This window comes from Neolamprologus multifasciatus, chromosome 18, assembly GCF_963576455.1.
Source record: "Neolamprologus multifasciatus chromosome 18, fNeoMul1.2, whole genome shotgun sequence".
NCBI classification, from domain to species: Eukaryota; Metazoa; Chordata; class Actinopteri; order Cichliformes; family Cichlidae; genus Neolamprologus; species Neolamprologus multifasciatus.
Window position 1 is genome coordinate 23,216,677 of NC_140456.1, and position 23,011 is coordinate 23,239,687.

Sequence of the window (23,011 nt, forward strand, 5' to 3'; positions counted from 1 at the left end):
CTAGGCTAAACAAAATGTCAGCAGTGTGGACCGGAACAGCCAACTTTAACTCAGGTTTTGGAAAAGCGATGAAAAATGTCAAGAGAAAATCGACGGGCAGTTAAAATAACAGAGGCTCTGACTCATTTTATCGCTCTGGATGACCAGCCAATGCCAGTCATGGAAAACATAGGATTCTTCTCAGCATACACGAGCTGCGATATGAAATTCCCAGCCGCCCACACATCAGGGAGATAATGGTGCCAAAACTTTCTAAAGAGGTAAAGACAAGCAGTGTGTGCGCGATGTCAGTCCTTGGTTTAACGGCACAGTGGACTGATGATCCACGGGCAGATGGGGAGTTTGTTCGTCAATGCCAAATACTTTCGTTATTTTGTTTGTTTGTTTACATTATGGACACTCTGCAACAATTTAAAAGTTTATTTTATTCTCAAACCTAATTTGTATTTATTTTATTCCAAACAGAAGTGTTTATTTATTATTCCGAAAGCTCGAGACAGTGCCAATAGTTCAGTGATATTTTGTTAAATTACAATGTGGAGACTCTGCAATAATTTAACAGAAGTGCTTATTTTTCACTTGAAATTTTTTTGTGGTCATTTTTATTAAGATATTATTTATTATCGGCAGAGAATAAAATAAAACCAATTCATTGCATTTGTGTGTGTGTGGTAGAAGTATCGGTTTTTGTACTTTGTATCGGCAAGTACTCAGATCCAAGTATCGGTATGGTATCGGTTTGAAAAAATTGGTATCGTTGCATCCCTAGTTCAAACCCTTTAATTTAAGGCTTAGAGTGCTACACAAATAGGCTGTCCATGAGGTAAACAACAGAGAAATATCAATGTTTTAAAAATGAATTCTGTACAATTATTCATCTAATCTGTTGATTATTCATCTGTTGAATAATAATGTTTTTATTACTTTGCTGCTCTGTGATTAGCCAAAGTGCCCATGGTTTCTGGGTATGTGCGTAACTATATCAGCTGCTGCGTCTAGTAGATTTGAAATTGAGATGTTACTGTTTCTATTTAACTTGATGAAGATGCAGTTTAATTGAACACCATGTGTTTGTTTTAAAGCACAGTTGTCTAATAATGTACAGGTTGGACACACTCACTCTTATGAATGATTAAGTGTGATCAAGCTTTTGACTGTATTTATGATAAAAGTGTAACTTGGACAGAAACAAGATTCCTGATTACCTGAAAATGTTGCTTTGATCTTGTTGATTAATGCAACACCAAAATTCCAGTGTCTGTAAAAAGAAGCTATGTTGAGTTTGTCTGAAAGGTTAGAGGAACAGTCGTGATTCAGCTGAAGCTGTAGTTGTGTTGACACACTAGTTGTGTTGTGTTTAATGCAGCAAAGCCTACAAAGCTCAAATGTAGACCCTTTCTAAATTGTAGCCACGTTAATGAAATATTGTGAGAAAGAGCAGCACAGCATTCAGCATTTATATATTTACTAAGGTTAGAGTCATTATGCATATCTTTATCTAACACCTCTGTTGTCTCTGTAATGGATTATGTTTATGTTTCTGAGGCATTGAAAAGCCCACTTTGTAATGCAGTGTTTGTGTATTATAGATATATGTATGTGCATTATGGTGACTTGGCAAGTTCAAGCAGGCACACAGTGCAAACACAAATACACGCAGAAAATGCGCTGCCAGTTATAACAGTGAGGAGGTGCAAGTGAACACATAAAAGTTTTACAGGTTGAATCGAAGTAAACAGAGCTGTCTTTTAATGTGTTTACTGTATTTGCTGATTGACTCTGGAAACCTGGTCACAGGAAACTCTCTGTGTGCCAGAGGACAAAAAGACTGCACAGAGGAGAGTTGGGGCTGTCTTGTTTTAGGTGCATGCTTTTGCTCCAACCAAATGAACACTTATTGGGGTTTGACAAACAAAAAATGGCACCTGGTGTTGGCACCTGGACACACACACAAATGAATGATTCTGATTCTGCTAATAGGTTCGAGGCTATTTATCCACCAATGTTAGTTTTGGTTAATCAGAAGCACAAATATTTTGGTTTTTGACAATTTCTAGTTACTGTTTAACAAGAACATACATTATTACATAATTTCATCACTCACTTAATAGTATGACGTTTCCTCTATTAATACACATAAAAGATGAAGTGTGGGCATAGGGTTTATTAGGCTGTTCTGATTGGTTCATTCTGCTGTTGGTTCACTATCAAGCTCTCCTAACATTCAAACAGAAACTCCCTCTCAATGGAATAAGCAGAATTTTGACACTCACCACTGTTGTGTCAGCACAGCAGCATTTCTCATCGAGTTTTAATTTTTACGTACTCTGTTACATTAGCATTTTCTGCTGTCATTTTATTCTTGGTTCACAGCTTTTGCCATTACAACTCTGTTCTCTGTCAGCAAAAAAATCCCATTTTTTTCTGCAGAATCAGCATTGTGTTTGCACACTCTGATAACGGTGCTTTATGTGTGTGTGTGTGTGTGTGTTGTGTGCGTGTGTGCGCGCAGGCGTGTGCTTTTCCAACTTTTTAAAAGTCATCATTTTGAATCAATTTACAAAATGAAACAATAATTTTATTGTAAGAGGGTGTTATTTGCAGTTCACACATTGTAAGGCCTTTGCGTATGTGCTGGTAATTTGTTTTGATTGAAACGCAGTGAGGTGCTGATGTGCTGTGTTGTACGAAAGCATGTTCTGACAAGCTTTTTGTTATAATTTTGTTATTTATAATCTTCCTCCTTTAGAGTTTAGTGCTTTTTGTAATATTGTTAAAGCTACTTAGTGAAGCTTAGGTTGTTGCAACAATTTACACTGTGAGGTATACCTGTTTAACTGCTCGTTAATGCAGATATTTAGTCAGCTAATCACATGGCAGCTACTCAGTGCAATTAGGCATGTTCATATGTACAAGATGACCTGCTGAAGTTCACACTGACCACCACAATGACGAAGAAAAGTGATTTAAGCGAAATTGAACATGGTACAGTTGTTGGTGCCAGATGGGCCGTCTGAATATTTCAGAAACTGCTGATCTACTGGGATTTTAACAATCATCTCTAGGGTTTACAGAGGATAGACTAAAAAAGAGAAAATATCCTGGGTGAAAATGCCTTGTCAAATGGCCAGATCACACAGGGTGCCATTCAGTCACCTAAGAAGAGGTAAAGAGTCTTGATTTCTGCTTTGATTTTGATGATAGGGTTAGAGTCTGACGATGAATTAACTGTACTCAAACCACAGTCACCACATCTCAACCCAGTAGATGTGGGTGTAGATTTGCATCCCATCCTGGATGCACAGCTGTCAAATCTACAGACATGCTATCATGTCAATATAGACCAAAATCTGTGAGGAATATATCCAGCATCTTTTTGAATCTATGCCATGAAGAATTAAGACAGTTCTGTAGGCAAAAGTAGGCCCAACCTTGTACTACCAAGGTCTACCTTGGTAAAGCATCCAGTCAGTGTATAAGTACTATTTTCCGCTTCCCGCCTCAATTTGTGAAATTTTCTGATAAAATCACAAAGCATATGTTTAGATTTATTTTATGTTTTCATGAAACAACAAAATAAATCTTTCTTCGTGTTAAAAAAAATATTTTTCTCCAGTCAAACTGAAGAAATGACTGTCTTCCAAAGAAAAAAGCCAGGCAATAATTCATAATGAAACTAAAGAATGTCTTCTATAGTCTACCTGTCATAATTAACTCACGAGTGAACTGGCAGTAAAATGCCAAAGCTTTGTGTGTGGATTTCTCACCCTCACACAGTATCTCTGTAGCACTTTTCCTCTGCAATTATAGTCAGTTTTCTTTGCAAGCAGACAATAACTATATTGTATTGAGCTGAAAAAACACCAGCACCATACTGGCATGTCATAGTGTGAAAAATAGCTGAGAACAAGGACATTCTTAAAGCCGTTGACCTCTTTACTGTGCGGGAAACCTGCAGTTAGCTGAGACTGAAGAAGTCACTTGGATGAGTGATGAAACGTTTTTTTCACTGAAAACACTATGTTCAGATGAACAGAATAAACTTTTTAGCCCTTACCTGGATGATTGAGCATGCATCAAGACATACTTGATAATAAACTCCTGAGACTTAATCACTGACCTTTCTCTAAAGTCAGAAGCGAGCTTTTCTCCTACCCAATATTGGTTGAGAAAATGAAACTCTTCAGCCAATAAAAACTTTATAGCAACACTTTAATTTTACAATTTATTGCAACATATTGAAATACGTTGGACATTTACTAAGCTTTACTAAGGTTAACTGTGAGCACATTTCCATTATCAGTGTTCCAATTGTAAGTCTGTTATGTTGTTTTCAGCATCATTTTCCAAGCTGAAGTCGCTGCAGTTTCGAACCTGTACTAACACTTCATTACATGTGACCAAAATAGACATTTAGAGAGAGCAGACTGGGGATTCTCTAAATGAAATAAGGAGGTAGTTGAGGGGGATCAAAAGGTCACCGATGGAAAAACCAGAAGTAAGGTGTGTGAAAGTGAGGGCACTGACCACAGTGCATTCATTTGAGACTCTCTTCGCCCCTCTTCTCCTCTTTATGGCCACTCAACAGTTATACTTTATCCAAATTGCCTGGTCAAAAATTGGTTTTCAGATGCCATCAGTAGTGTAAATGCAGCGATGCTTACAAGCTAGGCCTGTAAATGCTATTTGCCTTGATTGGACTTGAAAAAGTTATTTGTCTGCCTTGTGCTTCGTACTTTACCCTGAGACTGTCTTCTGGTTAAGAAAACTCAACAGGTTGTTTGTGCAAGACCCTCATTACAGCCTTCAGGTGCATACATTTTAAAACTAAGCAACTGGAAGAGGTTTGTGTCCATGTTCTTTTTTCACCTAAACCATAATCTTTTCATAACTAAGTATCTTTAGTGAATAAATGTAACAATCGGTGATTACATTTAAAAATAGTCCTCCGAGATTTGAACCAAAGTCTGCTGGATGGAAGTCACATGTGTCGTCCCTTTTAGACTGAAAAGTAGTCATACTGGTAGCGCCAAAGATGAAACATCATACAATATTAAAGATCTACGGTGTTTACTTCTCAAGGTGATGTTTGCCTCTCCAGCATCATTTCTTTATTTAGACAGCAGCCTAGAGGAGCAGTGTGGAAGGGGGAACACTAGTAATTGCTTGGAAAGTCTTGACAAAAATTCACAGACTTGGATTTACCAGCTCTTACAGACCTTGTTTACTAGTATCATTATATTCAGAGTCTTATTTTAGTCCCGTGCTGTTTTTTTTCTGTCTTTGAGAAATGAGGTCAATTTTGTAGCTATGCTGTGATTTAAGAAAAAAAAGGGGAGGAGGTGATGCTACCCTCTTCGTTATTGCAGAATATGTAATTCATCCCTGTTGTCAGATATTGATTTTTGGAGAAAAGTGATGAAAAACAATGTTTTCTTTCCCACCTTGATCCCTGTGGTAGATTAAAACAAACTGCTGAGAGTAATATGACTTGGCTTAGTATTAAATTCTGAAAATACCCTTCATGGTCTTCTGACTTATGACACTATGAAAGTGTAATACTCCAAATATATCGAAATCCCTCCTGAATCAACCTCACTACTCACATACTTTATGCTGAGGGGTGATGAAAACAAATGCCATGAAAAAAGTATTGGAGACTAAATAAAATTCCACATAAATATGGCGTCCCTGGCTTAGAATTACAGTTCAGATTGCCACTGGAAAGCAAAGTATTGAACTGTATATTATTAGAAGACGTCCAAAGGAGAACAAATAATGTTTAACATTCTTTGTCATTGCTCGCTGACATTTGCCGTATAGTCCTTTCAGTCCTCAGTCAATCCACATGTACAGCAGAATTGCTGAAATTGTCAAATAACAACAGACAAACTATCATTAAACTGTCCAAAGCTTGCACAAGTCACCTCAACTGTCCTTCTGTGTATTGAACCTCCAGGCTTTCTTTCTTTGGTTTCTGCCCCCTGTGTTTTGAAAGAAGAAATGAAGGACAGCGATGTGTCAGAAAATACCAAAGAGAAGGAAAAGAATCAGACCAACAAAGACGAGGAGGCCTAAAAATGAGACAGTGCGGAGAGGATACAGAAGGCAAGGACAGATGAAAGGCGAGATGTTAGGAGGGAGGCAGAGATAAGCAAAGGAATAAAAAAAATGCGAGAATCATGACAGAAAGAGAAGGAAGATAAAGGGGGTAAGGCTGCATGGTGTGGCCATGTTTGCCATTGCCACTCATTGTTTGGCGGCGTGAGCAGTCTGTGGTTGGTACCAGGCCCCAGAGCGATTCATCATGATTATGTGCTGGTAGGCAGGTAATGTCACAGCAGGCAGGGCCAGGCACACCTGAGGTGGAGGCTGCCGCTATTTCTGAGCATCTGTCTTTTCCAGCCAGGATCTAGTTTGTCGCATCAGCCTGTGTTGTGTTTCTGCCGTGCCCCCTGGATGCCTTTTCTCTCTCTCTTTCACTTTCTGTTTTCTTTAATTCTCTTTGACTCGCACACACATCTGCTTCGTGGGCTGTTATAGTTGTTCTACAGGACCACATAGCAGATGTGCATGTGTTGCTTTTAGATTAACAAATGGACAGAATGTTTTGAGCTACTCTGTGCTGATGTTTTTGGATTTTTTCCCCTCCCTAATCCTGTCTGGAGGAAGTAATTTTAACATACTTTTAAATGTTAGATTCTGCCTGCACCTGTTTGGCACTCACCTCCCCTCGTTTCATTCTCCCCTCCCTCTCTCTACGTCTCGCTCTTTTTCGGTGACTTTCTATCTTGATACTTCTCGTATCGCTAAATTCTTCTGTGGCATTTGAAGTAATTTGAATTCCTAGCCTTGAAGATTTGCATCTCTTTTATGTTTCAGTTTTTACTTATCCCAGTCAGCCACCTTTTGCTTCTTCTAAAAACAGCAGCGATGAACAGTAATGCTTGTTTGTTTAAGTGTTGGCAGTTTCGGGTATAATCCAGTTGGTGGTGGTAAGCTTGTGAAAGAAGTGCCACGTGCTTGTAACTTTTGTTTGTGTTTGCATGCTTGCAGTTTTTCATGTTCATCATACAGTTGTGGGTGTTGTTGGAGCAGAAAGACAAACACACTCACTCATACATAAACACACTCTACGTTATGTATTCTTCTTGGCTTCCTGTACACCAAGTCTCTAATGCATTGTGTGGTGGCGGGGAAGTCTGAATGATTAATGGTCGAGTCTGTGGTGTGTCTGCCGAGGCTGCGACTACAACCAGTGTCATTCTCACTTGCTGCTGTCACTCCATGAATATTGTATAGGTTAGGTCTTGATTGCCTCAAAAATATGTCCACACCTGTCCGTCTACCACCAGCTGGACATGTTTTAATTTGACTCTTTAGGCAGTTGAGCCTTCACTAAGACAGGAAATTGCTTTAATAATAGTTTTGAAATATGGAAGAGAAGTTAAAAAAATCACTATAATATGGACTGGAGAGCTAAAAATACAGTGTAAGGATATTTTTTAATAAAATGGTATTAAAGTCAAGGGAGTCAGCACCTGATTTGTTGACATTTTGTGTGTAGGAAAAACTCAATTACTCAAAAATAAATTATGAGCATTTATTAAATAATAATGTTCCATAAATAAAAGAAAACAATGTTGTTTTTGTGCATAACAAAAAGCTCACAATTGTGCAGTCAAAATGTGAACTAAAAGATGCTGAGCATAATAACAAAGACAGATTTCGCAGCTGCTCTGTTCCCAAGTTCTACTGCGTGACTGACAGCCTTGAGTTTGAAATCTGCTTAGTAACCGTGTCTCTTAACAGGTGCCATTTATGGTCCCTATACACGCACAATACGGTAATATTACGTTTAAGTAGAGCTGGGCGATATCGAGTTTTTAAAAAACATCGATATATTTTTATTCGAGATATAAGATGTGACAATATCTTTTATATCGATATAGTCTATGTTACGTTATAACTATACTTGTGGAGCCGCAAGTTTGCCTCTTTTTCGTCCACTTTTGTCTTTACGCAACATTACTCGGCCTCGCCCCTCCTTCACTGAACACAACTCCCCCGCCTCCCCCATCGCTTCACCTGCAGGAAGCGACAAGATGGACACGGCAAATCTCCGTTAACGAGTTACTGCGCATCGCCCCGTGCGTGGGGCTGGACAGCGTCAACGTGTTAGCTAGCTAACCACGCTAACGAGCTAACCACGCTAACGCCATGCAGCCCAGAGGCGCTGCACAGCCTAGAATCCTTTCATTTTCTCCAAAGTTGACAGCGCGCCTTATGTATGAATTCTGGTTGTGCTTGATGGCCGCGAACCGATTTTATGTGGTACACAGCGCTCAGCAATCTGTCAAAAATGTTTTAGTACGACTTTGGTAAGCTACGGAGCTGCACCGCTTGATGGATTGTCAGAGCATTACGGCTACCGAGGAGCCTCGCGGAGTGATACGTACTGTGCTTCAACGTAATATTACCCTACCATAAATGGCACCTGTTAAGAGACGTGGTTACGAAGAGGATTTCAAACTCAATGCTGTCAGTCACACAGTAGAAGTTGGGAACAGAGCAGCTGTGAAATCTGTCTTTGTTACTATGCTCTGCGTCTTTTAGTTTACATTTTGACTGCACAATTGTGAGCTTTTTGTTATGCACAAAAACAACATTGTTTTCTTTTATTTAGGGAGCATTATTATTATTTAATAAATGCTCATAATTTATTTTTGAGTAAATTTTATGTACATCTATGCTCTATGTTAATAAAAGTGCCTGTGTGACATCTGGGACACAGCTTTGACTAAGAACTCTCTTTTTGTTCTTACTTTATGGCTTTAAAAAATGATATCGAGATATATATCTTATATCGCCGTCCAGGTAAAAAATATCGAGATATGAATTTTGGGTCATATCGCCCAGCCCTACGTTGAAGCACAGTACGTATCACTCCGCGAGGCTCTTCTGTAGCCGCAATGCTCCGACAATCCATCAAGTGGTGCAGCTCCGTCCGTAGCTTACCAAAATCGTACTAAAACATTTTTTGACAGATTGCTGAGCGCTGTGTACCACATAAAAGGCACACTGTCAACTTTTGAGAAAATTAAAGGATTTTAGACTGGGGCTGCACGGCGTTGGCGTGGTTAGCCCGTTAACACGTTGACGCCGTCCAGCCCCACGCACAGGGCGATCCGCGGTAACTCGTTAACGGAGATTTGCCGTGTCCATCTTGTCGTTGCCTGCAGGTGAAGCGATGGAGGAAGGGGAGTTGTGTTCAGTGAAGGTGAGAGGCGAGGCAGAGTAACGTTGCGTAGAGACAAAAGTGGATGAAAGAAAGGCAAACTTGCGGCTCCACAAGTATAATTATGACGTAACACAGACTATGTCAATATAAACGATATTGTCACATCTTATATCTCGCATAAAAATATATCGATATTTTTTTATTGGTAATGTTTGGTACAGATTTTTTTAGCCTTCATTGTTGTCTGTTTAAAGTGCACCTGGCGAATCAATGCAGACTGCAAACCAGTTATTGTTTGATCCATATCTGACATCTGCCCTCTTCAGTTTTTGACTTTGTAACTCCCCTCAGCGACATAGCCCCGAAAGTCATTATGAAACACAATGTGAAAGTCTTCTTTACAAGTAACTTGTATATGTATAGGTGTCCTTCACTGTAAGCTTCCTATTAATATGCTGCAGTACTTTATTCACTATTGACTCATGAATTATTTCTGAAGATGGATCTGGCGTAGAAAACAAGAAGGCTTAAAATAAGAGATGGAAATTACCACTTCATGTTGACTATGTGTGTTAAACCACTTGTCCAACCGGGGACGTACTGTCAAAGTCATCATCTACTATAATCACTTAGTTGACAGTTTACATTACTGAAAAGTATTAGAGTGTCAGCGTGCTGCTATGTGCCTCCAGGTGCTCTGGAATATGATTACCTGTCTGTAGATTTGCTCTGTCAGCAAAATCTTAGAGGGAAATGAAACAGAACAACATTTAATTTTTTTTTTATGTCGTCACATCTTCCGCTTGGACAGCTTTTTAGCAGAATGTTTATGTTCCCAATGTTTACTATGTGCACTTCTCTCTTTGAAGTAGTAATACACGGTGAAAGCCAGTGTTGTTTTGATTGTTTAGATAATACTGGCTTCCCAAATGTTCATATTTTTCCTTGTCTTTGGACAGCTAAACACATAAAAAGAAAAATTAAGGCTCTGTGATAATGACGACTTAGATTCTATACTTAACAATCATAATCAGCACCTTTGAACCAGCCCTGCGCTGCCTTGGTGCCTACACTGCTCTTCATTTGGCTCTTTCTACATTATTTTGTCAAGTGTATGTAAGTCAACTAAAACCATTGTCTACAAAGTAACTGAAAGACAAGGCTTTATGTTGAAAGAAACCATAAATAACATAGCACTTCCTAATTCGCTAACTTTACACCATTACACGTTGTCCTCCTTGTCATTTTCTTCACTCTTCAGCTCCTTAAAGTCCTTCTTCCATCTTCAAAACAAACTCTTTTCACTGGTTAGTACATTTCCATCTCTGTCCTTAATCATCCTAACCTGCTGCACATCCTTTTCTATTCACTATAAGCCTTTTCCTTTGCCACTTTGTCTTCTTTCCTCCATCTGAGGATGCACTTAACACTTTCTTGGTGGTATTGCTCAGGACTTCAGCTGTCATTTGATAACTCTTCCCTACCACCCAGAACCTGTCTAAACTCCTCCCTGAAGTCTGTGAGACATTCTTCTTTCTTCAACTTTCACAATTTAGCCCTAGCCTCTACCTTCACTTGCTTCCTTTTGATGATTTTCATATTCTCCCCAGACACCACTTTACAGTCTTGTATCGCTTTCAGATTGCACCTTCTGCACAAGATATAGTTCACCTGTGTGCATCTTCCTCCAATCTTATATGTCACCCTATGTCCATCTGCTTTAAGGATATGCCCATCATGGCAATTTCCATCCTTTTTACAAAATCCACCAACATCTGCCCTTTTGCACCTGTGTTGGCCAAGAGCACAAGAGACAGTATTTGTGAGACATTCTTGAAAACTTGGGCACTGAAAAAAGTAACATAATGGCGCAATAAAAAATTAAATAAAAACAATAAATCTGAAGCCTACATATTTTATTGAAAGACCGCAGGTAGAGTAAGTCATTTTTTATCAGGCTTTGTTTTGATCACAAATATATGCCTGCTTTTTGAGTGACTTTATATTGTTTTTCCTCAATAAACCAAGAAGCTATTGGAAGAAAAGAATCCTTTGAGCTTATGAAACAATATCTGTGAAGAATGTATTAATTATTTATTTATTATTTATACTCTACAAAGGTAATATTTTAGAATAAATATGAGTAAAATTATATCCATCTCCACGACTTTTAATCTTTTATTAAAAATCATTCAATGTTATGATGGTTAAGCTGACTCCAGAACAGTTTTGTTCTTTTACCATCTCATTAGTTCAAATTACTAATCTGGTTTTAAGCATTTATGTCATTCTTCTACTTAATAGTAGTAATAGCCTTGTATTTCCTGATTTTATCCTTAAATACATCTTAAAAATAACAGGTCTGGTTTACATTATATGTAACTTTTAAAACTCCAATATCATTCATAGCATTTTTGTTCATCCATGAACTTTCTCTGAGGTCTTTCCCAGATGCCTGAAAGCTACATCTTTAACACTCACTGTCCAGTATATCCATTATCCCTCCTCTGCACATGTGCAAATCATTTGAGCATTGCTTCTCTAGCTTTGTCTTCAAAATGCTCAATCTGAGCTGTCTCTCTGATATATTCATGTCTAATCCTATCCCTCCTGGTCAGCCAAGCTCCGCCTCCTATCTTTCTGTCAGAGCAACTGTCTCCAAACCATACATCATAGCAGGCGTCACTGCTGTCTTCAATTTCATTAAAGGGTAAATGAGTTAACATTACATCATTACAGTAAATGTATGATTTTAAGGGTAAAATGTTGCATATTTAATCTCATAGATGAAAAGAATAGGTTAGCTATAGTCTAATTAAAAAAAACTGCAATCTAAACTAAAATGGGATGTAGTTGAGTATTAAAAACAATTCTTGTTATGGGTTTTCCAAGCATGTTCCCTCAATCATAAAAGTTGTGCGAGGTCAAAGAAATGTTGAAGAAAAAAAATGTAAACGAGGCTAAGTGATTGTGTAATAAAACAGCAGATTTTAAATAAAGAAATCCATTCTAACAATCACAACAATGAAATGTCCACTTATGTCAACAATTCTGAAAAGTAAAAGGTGCCTAAGGCCTTACTCAATCAAGCAAAGACTGGTGATGGACGTCTTGGTAACGTGTATATCCCAACTAGCTGGCAAGTGGTTGCGGGAAGTTGCGTGCTTTCACTGAGGAAAAACTTGTTAACTACTTGCAAAATGTGACAAGTGTGACAAAGTGTGCAAAATTGGAAGCAGAGACGGTTCACCTTCAAAGTTAAAGTTTCAAAAGGTACAACTTTTACTTTGCAGTTGACTAGTCTTGATAACTTTTCCTGACTGGTTAGTTTGAATTTGTTTCCTGAAAAATCTGTATTGTTCATGTAAGTTACAGCTTATGACCAAAGCAATCACCTAGAGCTTTTTAGTGCAGCATCCACTTTGCAACAATTTTACCCAGCCATAGCAAGCTACCACTCTCAAACTGGTCACGGAAAACATATTTTTCCATCCTGACCAGAAGTTGCCAGGGGGTTGCCAACCAGTCTTGATGCCTGTGTGACTGAGACCTAAGACTTAACGTAATATGTTAGGCTTTGAATCTATATCTTTCCCCTCTTAAAGATGGATTCAGTGCAAAGGCGTAGATTTGGTTTTGGCATTGGTGGGGACGGATGATTTAACCACCGAACTCTGCCCTGTTTCTTTTTCTTTTTCCTTTTTGTTTTTGCTTCTTAATAAAAAGAGGAGAAATATACTTGCCTACATATGCTATTCTACATGCTTTTAAACCATTTAAAATCGCAATTCATAGTTTTATATGTGAATTATATAATGTTAAATTGCTATTAAACAAATGACTGACTAAGTATTTTAGGCTTTAGTTTACTTCAGCCATATTCCATATAAATCAGATATCATACAAACATAAAAATAGCTTCAAATACAGTCATGACAATAAAAGAATATGACTTTAAGTACTTAACAACATTACTTCAGTTATACTACACCAACATCTGTTATATTTTGGCACTAAGGGAACACTGAATGACCTGGTGATTTTTGTCCATAAAACTACTCATCTAAGATTACCACGAAGTAAAAGATCTCTCAGCAAAATTATGCAACAGTTTAGGCACTACTGCCCCGATCAACTCAGTGAGCTGGGATTTTTTATTCTAAACATGAACTACTGTTACAGCAACAGACATGGACTACTGGTGTCCCACACAACAACTCAATGTCCACTATGTGAATGAGCCAAACACATGCCTGCTCCTCTCGTTAACTGAGATAAACTGCTGGCATATTTGTTTTACATCTATACTGTCCAATCTCTCCTGGTGGACATACAGCAGCATTGTTTAATCTCATTTGAGTCATTGTTAACCTTAGCCATCTTTTTAGTCTTCTGAGAGCACTGAAGCTTCTTTCAGCCTCAGTACATGCGTTTTATCCTCAGATTACAATTATTATTCTGTGCTTGATGTGCCTCACCTTTGGCCCTGGCTCTTCCCCTCTGACTGCACTAGGATATATTGCCACCTGATAAAATAACACATTGATTCGTGCCATATATAAAGTGAGACGTGTCAATTCAGATTCTTTGTCAAATATACACTAATGAAACAATTTACATCAGCAGCCTAACAATTGTCATGATAATAAATACTATTTAATCTACAGCACCAAATCATCAGTCAGTCACCCGTGACCTCGCCTCTTCACCTCTGTCCGAGCTACAACATGGCAGAGCTGCCTCTGTCACCTGATAAATAACAGTGAGACATTCCAAATACATGCAGTCACACATGTGCTTCAAATACAGTAATGAACCAACAAGTCATCATCCAATTCCACCTGTGATCTTGTGTCACCATTACTCTCTGAGCGTTGTGTTGGTTCTTCTGTCACCTGACAAATAGTACATACATGACAATAAGAATAAAATGTGTAGCTGCTTCAGTGTTTCTGTCAATTTGTGCAGATCTTGACTCATCAGTAATGTTTGTATGGTGAGTGCATTTTTAAAACAATTTGTGCAAACTGCACTACAAGGTGGATATTTGCAAAATCATGACTACCTCATGACATTTTGTCTCAAAAATTAACCCTATGAATATGTCAGTACCATCCATCCATCCATCCATCCATCCATTCGCTTCCGCTTATCCTTTTCAGGGACGCGGGGGGCGCTGGAGCCTATCCCAGCTGTCATAGGGCGAGAGGCGGGGTACACCCTGGACAGGTCGCCAATCTGTTGCAGGGCCAACACACAGGGACAGACAACCATTCGCACTCACATTCACTCGCACATTCACACAGCCTCTGTAAACTAATCTCCTGGCTTGCTCAAAGCTGCCGTATTCTCTAACATTTTCAATCAAAATTAGAAATGCTACTCTGGGAGACTGAGATAACTAATAGTGCTGCCTGTTGTGCAGTTAGTTTCCAAAACATGTTATTCGTGGTTACATACAATTTTAGACTGATGTGGACCAAAGCCTAGCATAGCCTGTAACGTTATTATGACGGACACATTTTATGAGTTAATTTGGCTTTAAGTGACTTACAGGTTTCTTTGAAAAATACTTATATCCAGGTTCTTCCTTTTTGCTGCCATCTTCCTCTCCTCCTCGCAGCGCAGGCTTGCCGCTGCTAAAACTAAACAGAGCTCCCTGAAAGGCACAGCCAATCACATTGGCCATATTTGTCACATGAGGTAGGACTCCAGTAGAGAACGTAATTTAACTCTTTCTGTACCGCTGGGTGAATGAGACGTTGACAGATTGTTTTTTCTTCTTCTTTCTATCGGGTTTGATTTTCTTTACTCGAATAGATCAAATTATTGGTGGGGACAATTCAATAATCGCTGAATATTGGTGGGGACAATTCAATAATCGCTGAATATTGGTGGAGACATGTCCCTTCCGTCCATGCCAAATCTACGCCCTTGGTTCAGTGTATCTTACACTAAAGCAAATAAATAGGAATCATCAAAATAGCTTTTTGCATTTAGATAATTCAACCAGCTCTTATCACAGTTGCCACTTAGATGTTTCCAGGTCATTTGACTCAGGAATCTTCCTAAGCTAAATAGATTATTCAGCCTCAGTCCCAGTGTTGAAATGTATGACTTAATCATGCCCACGAGATTCCTGTACACGTCTAGTTTATCACTTTGGAATATTGGAAGTCAGCCATAGCTTTCTCTTCAAGCAAAGAACATAAAAAGGTCTAAGCTTATCAGAGTTTTTAATAGATGAAGCACATTTGCCTTAAGTGCCTTAAAACTGATTAGCTATTCATGGTGCTTCACCCCTGTTAAGGCTTCAAACACCAAGCTACATATCACTAATGCAAAACAGTGCGAGAGGGTGATCAAATTCAGGAATGGTAAAAACTGAAACATCTTTCAAGTCCTAATTTGAGCAGATGCTGAATGAAAAACAGTGTCACCCACTGCTTTTATGTCCATAAACACAGTAAGAAAATACAGAGCATCCTTCCTTCCACTGATAATGGCACCATTTTATTTCAAGCAGTTAATGGGCTATTTGGACATGGGAGTTGTTGTGGAGCATTGAAAGGAAACAGCTGTGATTACCTTGATCATAGTCATTTAACTGAATATTTTCAGGCTTTTTTTTTCTGTGAGTACTATGTCAACAAGAGACATTTACTGAACCTGTTCCCTCTAATACTCAGGTTAAAGGGGTGACAGTTTTCACAAAATTTGTTTATAGTGTCTTAAATATTGCTGTTGTTTATACCTATGTCTTTAAACGCCCTTGTGTATTATCGGAAAGCATGGTGTCTGTCTCACAGCAATAAACAACTTATAATCGGTGTCATACGCTCCCGCACATACTCATCTTCCTCTTTATATATTTAAATTCACAAGGCCATTTTTGGATTGTTACTCAAAAGTGAACTAGTTACTAGTGTGGCTTTAATACCTGGTTCTTCAATTGCTCTTTCAAATTGTATTTAATTTTTCACCTAATTAAAAAGAAAATAAATGAAGCTTAGCTTTAGAGGGGCATGAGGGATCCGTTAATGCACTACTTAAGAAGTGTGATCTCTTGCAGCCAGCTTATTCCTGTGTGAAGAGAGAAAACGTCAAACTTTCAAATGAAAATCAGCTTCCACTTATAAATGCTACATGAAAACTTATAATCAGAAACCATGAAAACCCTCTTTGTATATTTCAGATACTGCTGTGGTTCAGTGATATTTTTTGTACATCAAGTAGAAACTCAATAAAAAATGATAACATTATTAACTGCCTTAATAGTTGGACTGTTCTATGTTTTTAAATGTCAAATGTATTACATAGACAGTTCGAAACACAATTTCTGAACATTGTAGTTATTTTATTAGATATTACAGCTCTGTTCTACAGTATTAAATTAAATGTTGAAGAGGAAGAAAAGATAGTGAGCTTTCAGAAATCCTTCCTTGTGTGATTGTTTTGTGACACTAATGGATGATATTTGCAGCCTTATGAAAAAGTTCACCACACGATCAAACCACTTGTACAGCCAGCTTTAGCAGCAATAACTTAAGTAATAATTTTCTGTAGGACTTTATCTGTCTCTCACATTCTTGTGGAGGAATTTTGGTCCACTCCTCTTTACAGCTCGCAGCAGTAAATGTTGAAGACTTTGTTTTATTGTGATTTGTGGCCATTAGTTTATGCACAGCTCTGTTAAGATCCCACCACAGCATTTCAGTCAGCTGGGCTTTGAGTGGGCCATTGTAAAACCTTAATTCTTTTGTTTCTTTTTCAGGCATTGTGTTGTACGCTTGCTGCTATGCTTGGCATCATTTTCCTGGTGTAAGGTTAAATTTCAGTCATGCTGTCAGACAGATAGAATACTACAGGGTGGGCCATTTATATGGATACACCGTAATAAAATGGGAATGGTTGGTGATATTAAAGTCCTGTTTGTGGCACATTAGTATATGTGAGGGAGCAAACTCCTCAAGATGGGTGGTGACCATGGTGGCCATTTAGAAGTCGGCCATCTTGGATACAACTTTTGGTTTTTCAATAGGAAGAGGGCCATGTGACACATCAAACTTATTGGTAATGCCACAAGAAAAACAATGGTGTGCTTGGTTTCAACGTAACTTTATTCTTTCATGAATTATTTACAAGTTTCTCTTTGTTCACAGCCATTGACATGTCGAAGAGGTTAACACGTGAGGAGCGAAATTGTGTTGATATCTGGTGAACGCAGTAACCGGGTCATTGCAGCAGATTTCAATGCAAGACACCCTACGAGACCACCCATCTCTGATGCTACAGTCAGCAAACTGCTTGCTAAGTTTCATGAAACTGGTTCAGTGTTGGATTTGCCAAAATGTGGACGCAAGAAAACTGTCACTAGTGAAGAAACATCAGTGGCTGTCCTAGCTTCATTCAGCAAGAGCCCACAGCGTAGCACTCGCCGCATGTCACTGGAAAGTGGCATTAGTTGAACATCCCTTCGGCAGATATTAGCGACTCTCAAATGGCACCCTTACAAACTCCAGCTACTGCAGCATCTCAATGAGGATGACCCAGATCGGCGCACAGAATTTGCAGAATGGGCAAAACAAAAATTGGAACAGGACCCTCAGTTCACGCAGAAGATTTTGTTCAGTGATGAGGCAAACTTTTATGTGAATGGTGAAGTTAAGGTGAAGCATTGACAATCCAACACAACGGGCAGCACATTGAACACATTTTATAAGTGGTCAGAAACTTGTAAATAACTCATGAAAAAATAAAGTTACGTTGAAACCAAGCACACCATTGTTTTTCTTGTGACATTACCAATAGGTTTGATGTGTCACATGGCCCTCTTCCTATTGAAAAAACAAAAGTTGTATCCAAGATGGTCGACTTCTAAATGGCCACCATGGTCACCACCCACCTTGAGGAGTTTGCCCCCTCACATATACTAATGTGCCACAAACAGGACTTTAATATCACCAACCATTCCCATGTTATTACGGTGTATCTATATAAATGGCCCACCCTGTAGAATACTTTGATATACGGAGGGGTTCATAGTCAGCTCAATTACTGCAAAGTGCCCAGGTCCTGTAGCTGCAAAATAAGCCCAAACCACCCCTCCACCACTGTCCTTGAAAGCTGGTATGAGGTGTTTGTGCTCATATACTGTGTTATAGCCAGACACCCCCACTTTAAGAAACAAGATTAGCCCTCATTTATTAATATTTTAATTGACAAAACAAGTGAATACACAAAATTACTGTTCGATTTTACCGTACATGGTGTGTATTTTTACACATGGGTGTGTTAGTGGATCAGATGCAGTCTACACCAACAGGCTTGTGCAATCTGCATACTGTATACCACCAGACTCCCATTTCTCTATATAAGGAAAAAGGTTCCTCCAGGTAAAGAATTGAAAGTGGTGACAGTTAGGGGTGGGTTTTTATAATCGATTTATCGATTAAAATCGATTCTGGCTTGGATTACGTAAAATCGATTCATTAAAATCCTGAATCGATTTTTTAATACAAATTTATTTTGCCCGAAATGCCAGAATCTCTGGTGAAATCTCACAAAATTTCAACAACCACCAAACAGCTAAAACAGTAAATGAGAGCAGGAACATGGATTCTGCACAAAGACTTAAACACACAGCGCAGCCCGTGGATCAGAATCAGTTAGATGTCGAATTTCTCACAGTCGGGGCTGAAAGCCGACAGCCCGCTGATTCTGATCTGTCGGCGGGTCCGCGCTTTGTGTTCACGCCCTTTATGCGCTGATTGTAAAGCTGTTAGTTTGATGTCTCTCCAAACAATATTGACCGAACCAGCAGCAAAAGAAGATCCAAACTACGCTTCACATAAACATCGTCATGTATTCACTCTTACTTTTACTGTTTTGCTTCTACCATGAGGCACAGCTCTCTCTCTCTCTCTCTCTCTCTCTCTCTGTCTGTATGGTTTTCTGCATTATTCGCTTGCTTGTTACGCACAAGTCTACCTTTGTTTACAGCGCTATCGGCCGACTTTTTTTTTCTTTCCGTTTTATATACTTCCGAAAAGAAAACCTAATTTCTGCCGTTCAATGCTGAACAAATTTAAACTTTTTAAAATTATGCAAAATGCAAAACGCTAAGCCGTGTCTCTAATAAAACCGCTGTAACTTCAGAGGTAATGTTCATATGTTGATTAATGGTTTTCTTTCGTTTTTGATGGACTGCAGAATATTTTTATAAAATCCCAGGCCAGGAAAAATCACCTTCATGTGTTTCTGTGTTTTATCTTCAGCTACTTTGACACAAAGGCATCTGCTGTGACGCTCACACCTTTGATAAAGTCTTGCATGTGTCAGCTTCCTTTTTATAGATACAAAAATATGTAAATGTACTAATCTGAATTATAATATTTCTGACTGTCAAAATTTCCCATATTCAAATCGAAGTGAATCGAATCGAATTAAATCGAATCGTGGATCGAATCGATTCTGGACCTTGTGAATCGGAATTGAATCGATTCTAGAAATCAGTGACGATACCCAGCCCTAGTGACAGTGTTATAAGTGAGAATTCTGCACCTCTAAGGCAAGAAAGCTGCAGAATGTTAAACTGGGGAAACTGAAACAACAATGTCTGAGGAGGAAGCTACAAAAGGCACACCTTTCCAAAGTGTTTCCACTAGAGTGATGATGGGTTCACAAAACAAACATGAAAACAAAAACAAAAAACCAGATAAACAAACAAACAAAAAACAAATGCAAAGTTCAAGCTGAAATAATGGAGGTTCAAGTAAAAAAACAGGTTCAGGCATCAATGTTCATATGAACATTACAGCCCATAAGAAAAAGAGGAAAACAGATGGAGGACAAAGGAGCACGTGATCTATCAGCCCAAAGAATGATCAAGATAAGATAAAGAATATTAGAATATGTTTACATTAAAAGCTGACAGAGTTACTCAGCTCGCAGCAGTAAATGTTGAAGACTTTGTGAAAGGGATGTCAGTTATCCAAGCTGTCCAAGGTATATATTAAAAAAATTAAAATCTCAAAATTGAAACTGAATACCCATAAAAAAAATAGATATTATAATAATCTTGGAGTCCAGCTCTTTCCTGCATAAATCCATTCCCCTATAAAGAAATGAGAGCAACAGTTGCAACACTACAAAGAGAGACTCACATTCAGACTGAGACAGAGAAAGACTGGCAGGTGGTGGGAAGACAGACAGCACAAACTGTGAGGATGGGAAGGGCATCCAATGTTTGACTTTCAAAGAGTCAGAAGGACAGAGATAGACAGCACAAGCAGATGAAACGTTGCTCTCAAAAAACAAGCGCACATACAAATTGGCACACTTCAAGGATAAGAATTCCCATTAGAGTTATTTTTGGGTGGTAATTGCTTTCAGCTGACTGAAGATAATGAAACAAAAAAAGCAAAATATGAGCATTTAAAAGTGAGTTCTTATACCAAGTAATAGAAATGATAATATTAATTTTTTTTTCTACCAAAAAGAAGTCTAATCTTTTGAGGAAAAACTCCTAACATTAATTGTCTAATAGTGTTTTGCTGGGAATAACTTGAGTCCTGCATTTATGTGGATGTTATTTTGACATATATCATCCAGCCAAACACTGATGGAGGCCAAGAATTTCCCTCTCACCGCTAGCAGGACAATGTACCTAGCCACACTACAGACACTGCTTGGGGCTGTTAGTTTTTCTTGGGCTAGTGTTGCCACTCTAAAAGAAAATAAAACTTTCCTTGTGGCTTGCCAAAGGCTCGCTGCTCCTTTATGCCTGTTTAGATTTATTTATTTCCCAGTTTGCTTTGCTGCAAAATGCTGACTGTACAGGACTGCCTAACAAGCCTAATCTAGTTACCAAGTCTAATCTAATTTGCTATCTTTAAACTGTACAGGTAGCAAATTTGATGCAATTTTCTAGGGGAAAACACAACCTGGTTGGATTTGTAATAGGGTGAGGTTAATACAAGGGCAGCCGACTTTGGCAGTGCATTTGTTTTTATAACAGGTTCACCCTGATCATTGGGTTTTTGTTTTTTTTTGGGGGGGGGGGGGGGGTTGCTGGTATATCTGGTAGGGGTATACAGCTTTGTGTCATTGTGCACATACGGTAGTTCAAGCCAAAAATATACAAAAACATGTAAACCTCAGATTCCCCCACTCAAAAAAAACCCCCTTTTGATTTGTATATAAATGTCCCAAAGGCAAAATATCAAAATGTGATGGTTGTGAATCTATTTTGGATGCAAACTACACACCCTTCTCTGTGTTCTTCCTTCCTTTTTCTTCTTCTCTGTCTGACACAAGATAAGAGCAAAATATATTATTGGACAACTGAGTGATTTCTGATTTGATTTCCTTCCTGGAAGAACGAGTTAGGCAGACCAAAACAGCACACGAGAGGAGAAGAAATAATTCTCTCCCCCTCCTTGCTTTGCTTCCTTCCTCCTAAAATGCTGTTTCTTTTCCTTTGTTTGTTTGTTCGCTCTGAGTGTTGGGTTGTCACAGTTAGTATTTTGGTGATGGGTTGTCTCGCTGTTGTAGAGTTTGCAGATGCTCTGTTTATTTCACTCATCAGTCGAGTTAAAATTAAGAAAAATACAACAAAAAATCCTTTTCATCTCAGCATGCTGCCACTGCCTAATCACAACTTAATTTGCTTTTCCTTTTTAACTTTTAATTTGTTTTTATTAGTTTCCTTTTTATCACACTTTGCATAAGCTTTCTTTTGTGGATTTGATTGCCAATTAGAAATTTTTTGAAGTATGATCGAGCAGCTCTGAAACTTAGTATTAGTGTGTATTTGTCAGCTCATGTTCACGAGTTATAGAAAAGTACAGACTGTAATTTATCATCTCAGCCATGTTTCATTGTTGGGGTTAACACATAGTCACAATTATTGATGCTCTGTGTGGAAACACTCAGTAAAGTTTCAGGTATTTTATAAGCCTAAATGAAAGACTGCTCCAAACAGCTGGAAGCAACAAATATTACCTAAGCTCCTATTAATGTTTTGCCAGAACCAGATTATGCTTATTATTGGTGATTCTCATTAATAACCTTTTACAGACAGGTCCTACGGCATAGGACCTACGCTATGTGCATATTATGTGCAGGCAGCGGGGCGGGTAGAAACCCTCGGAAAGATGAAGAAGGCAGTTGCCATTTTTCATTATATTAGAATCTTTAAGTATACCCCATTTGAACGTCTGTCATCGTAAATTTAAATAATACATCATTATGGTCATTGTGATCAAAGATTTTGGTGCCCTATGCAAAGCAAGTGATGTTGATCCGTTCCTTTACGGAGATTTACCTTCAGTAAATTGACTATCAATGAATAAATTCCTTAGGCGCATCAAAAAAACCCAATTTTTAGTATTTGTACACTGGACATTTTAACAAAGTTGTCAGACAGTCTGTTCTGGAAAAGTTAATTTCCCTGATAAACCCCCTCTTCATTGCAGTGTTGATGTTTAAAAAGCCACGTTTGTGTTATTGATATCTTCCAGTATCAGAGGTGAAGGGTTGAGAGGAGCGAGGGAAAATTAATAACAAACTGCAAGAGTGCATAGCAGAGCCATTGATCATTTTCAACAGGCTACAGAAAAAAACATGTTGCCTTCTGCATAAATAAGTGATCTACAATGAGAAATACAACATTTACATAGATAATAAAATTACTTGTCTTGAGATAAGGCTAGAGCTTCCTCTTTTTTAATTTATGGCTGATTTTTCACCCCCTCATGCTTCTTTATC

General features: G+C 38.4%; 1 protein-coding gene and 1 long non-coding RNA gene across 2 annotated transcripts in view; both read left to right on the forward strand.

The window, feature by feature from the left end:
- clstn2a (calsyntenin 2a) overlaps positions 1-23,011 on the forward strand; it is a 170,256-nt gene that overhangs the window by 7,978 nt on the left and 139,267 nt on the right. The window lies entirely within an intron of this gene.
- The window catches only part of LOC146497944 (uncharacterized), a 46,910-nt gene that overhangs the window by 7,760 nt on the left and 16,139 nt on the right, over positions 1-23,011 (forward strand). Inside the window, exon 2 of the long non-coding RNA XR_014870855.1 lies at positions 1-23,011. This exon is cut by the window's right edge and continues 16,139 nt beyond it. This is a non-coding gene — a long non-coding RNA (uncharacterized LOC146497944).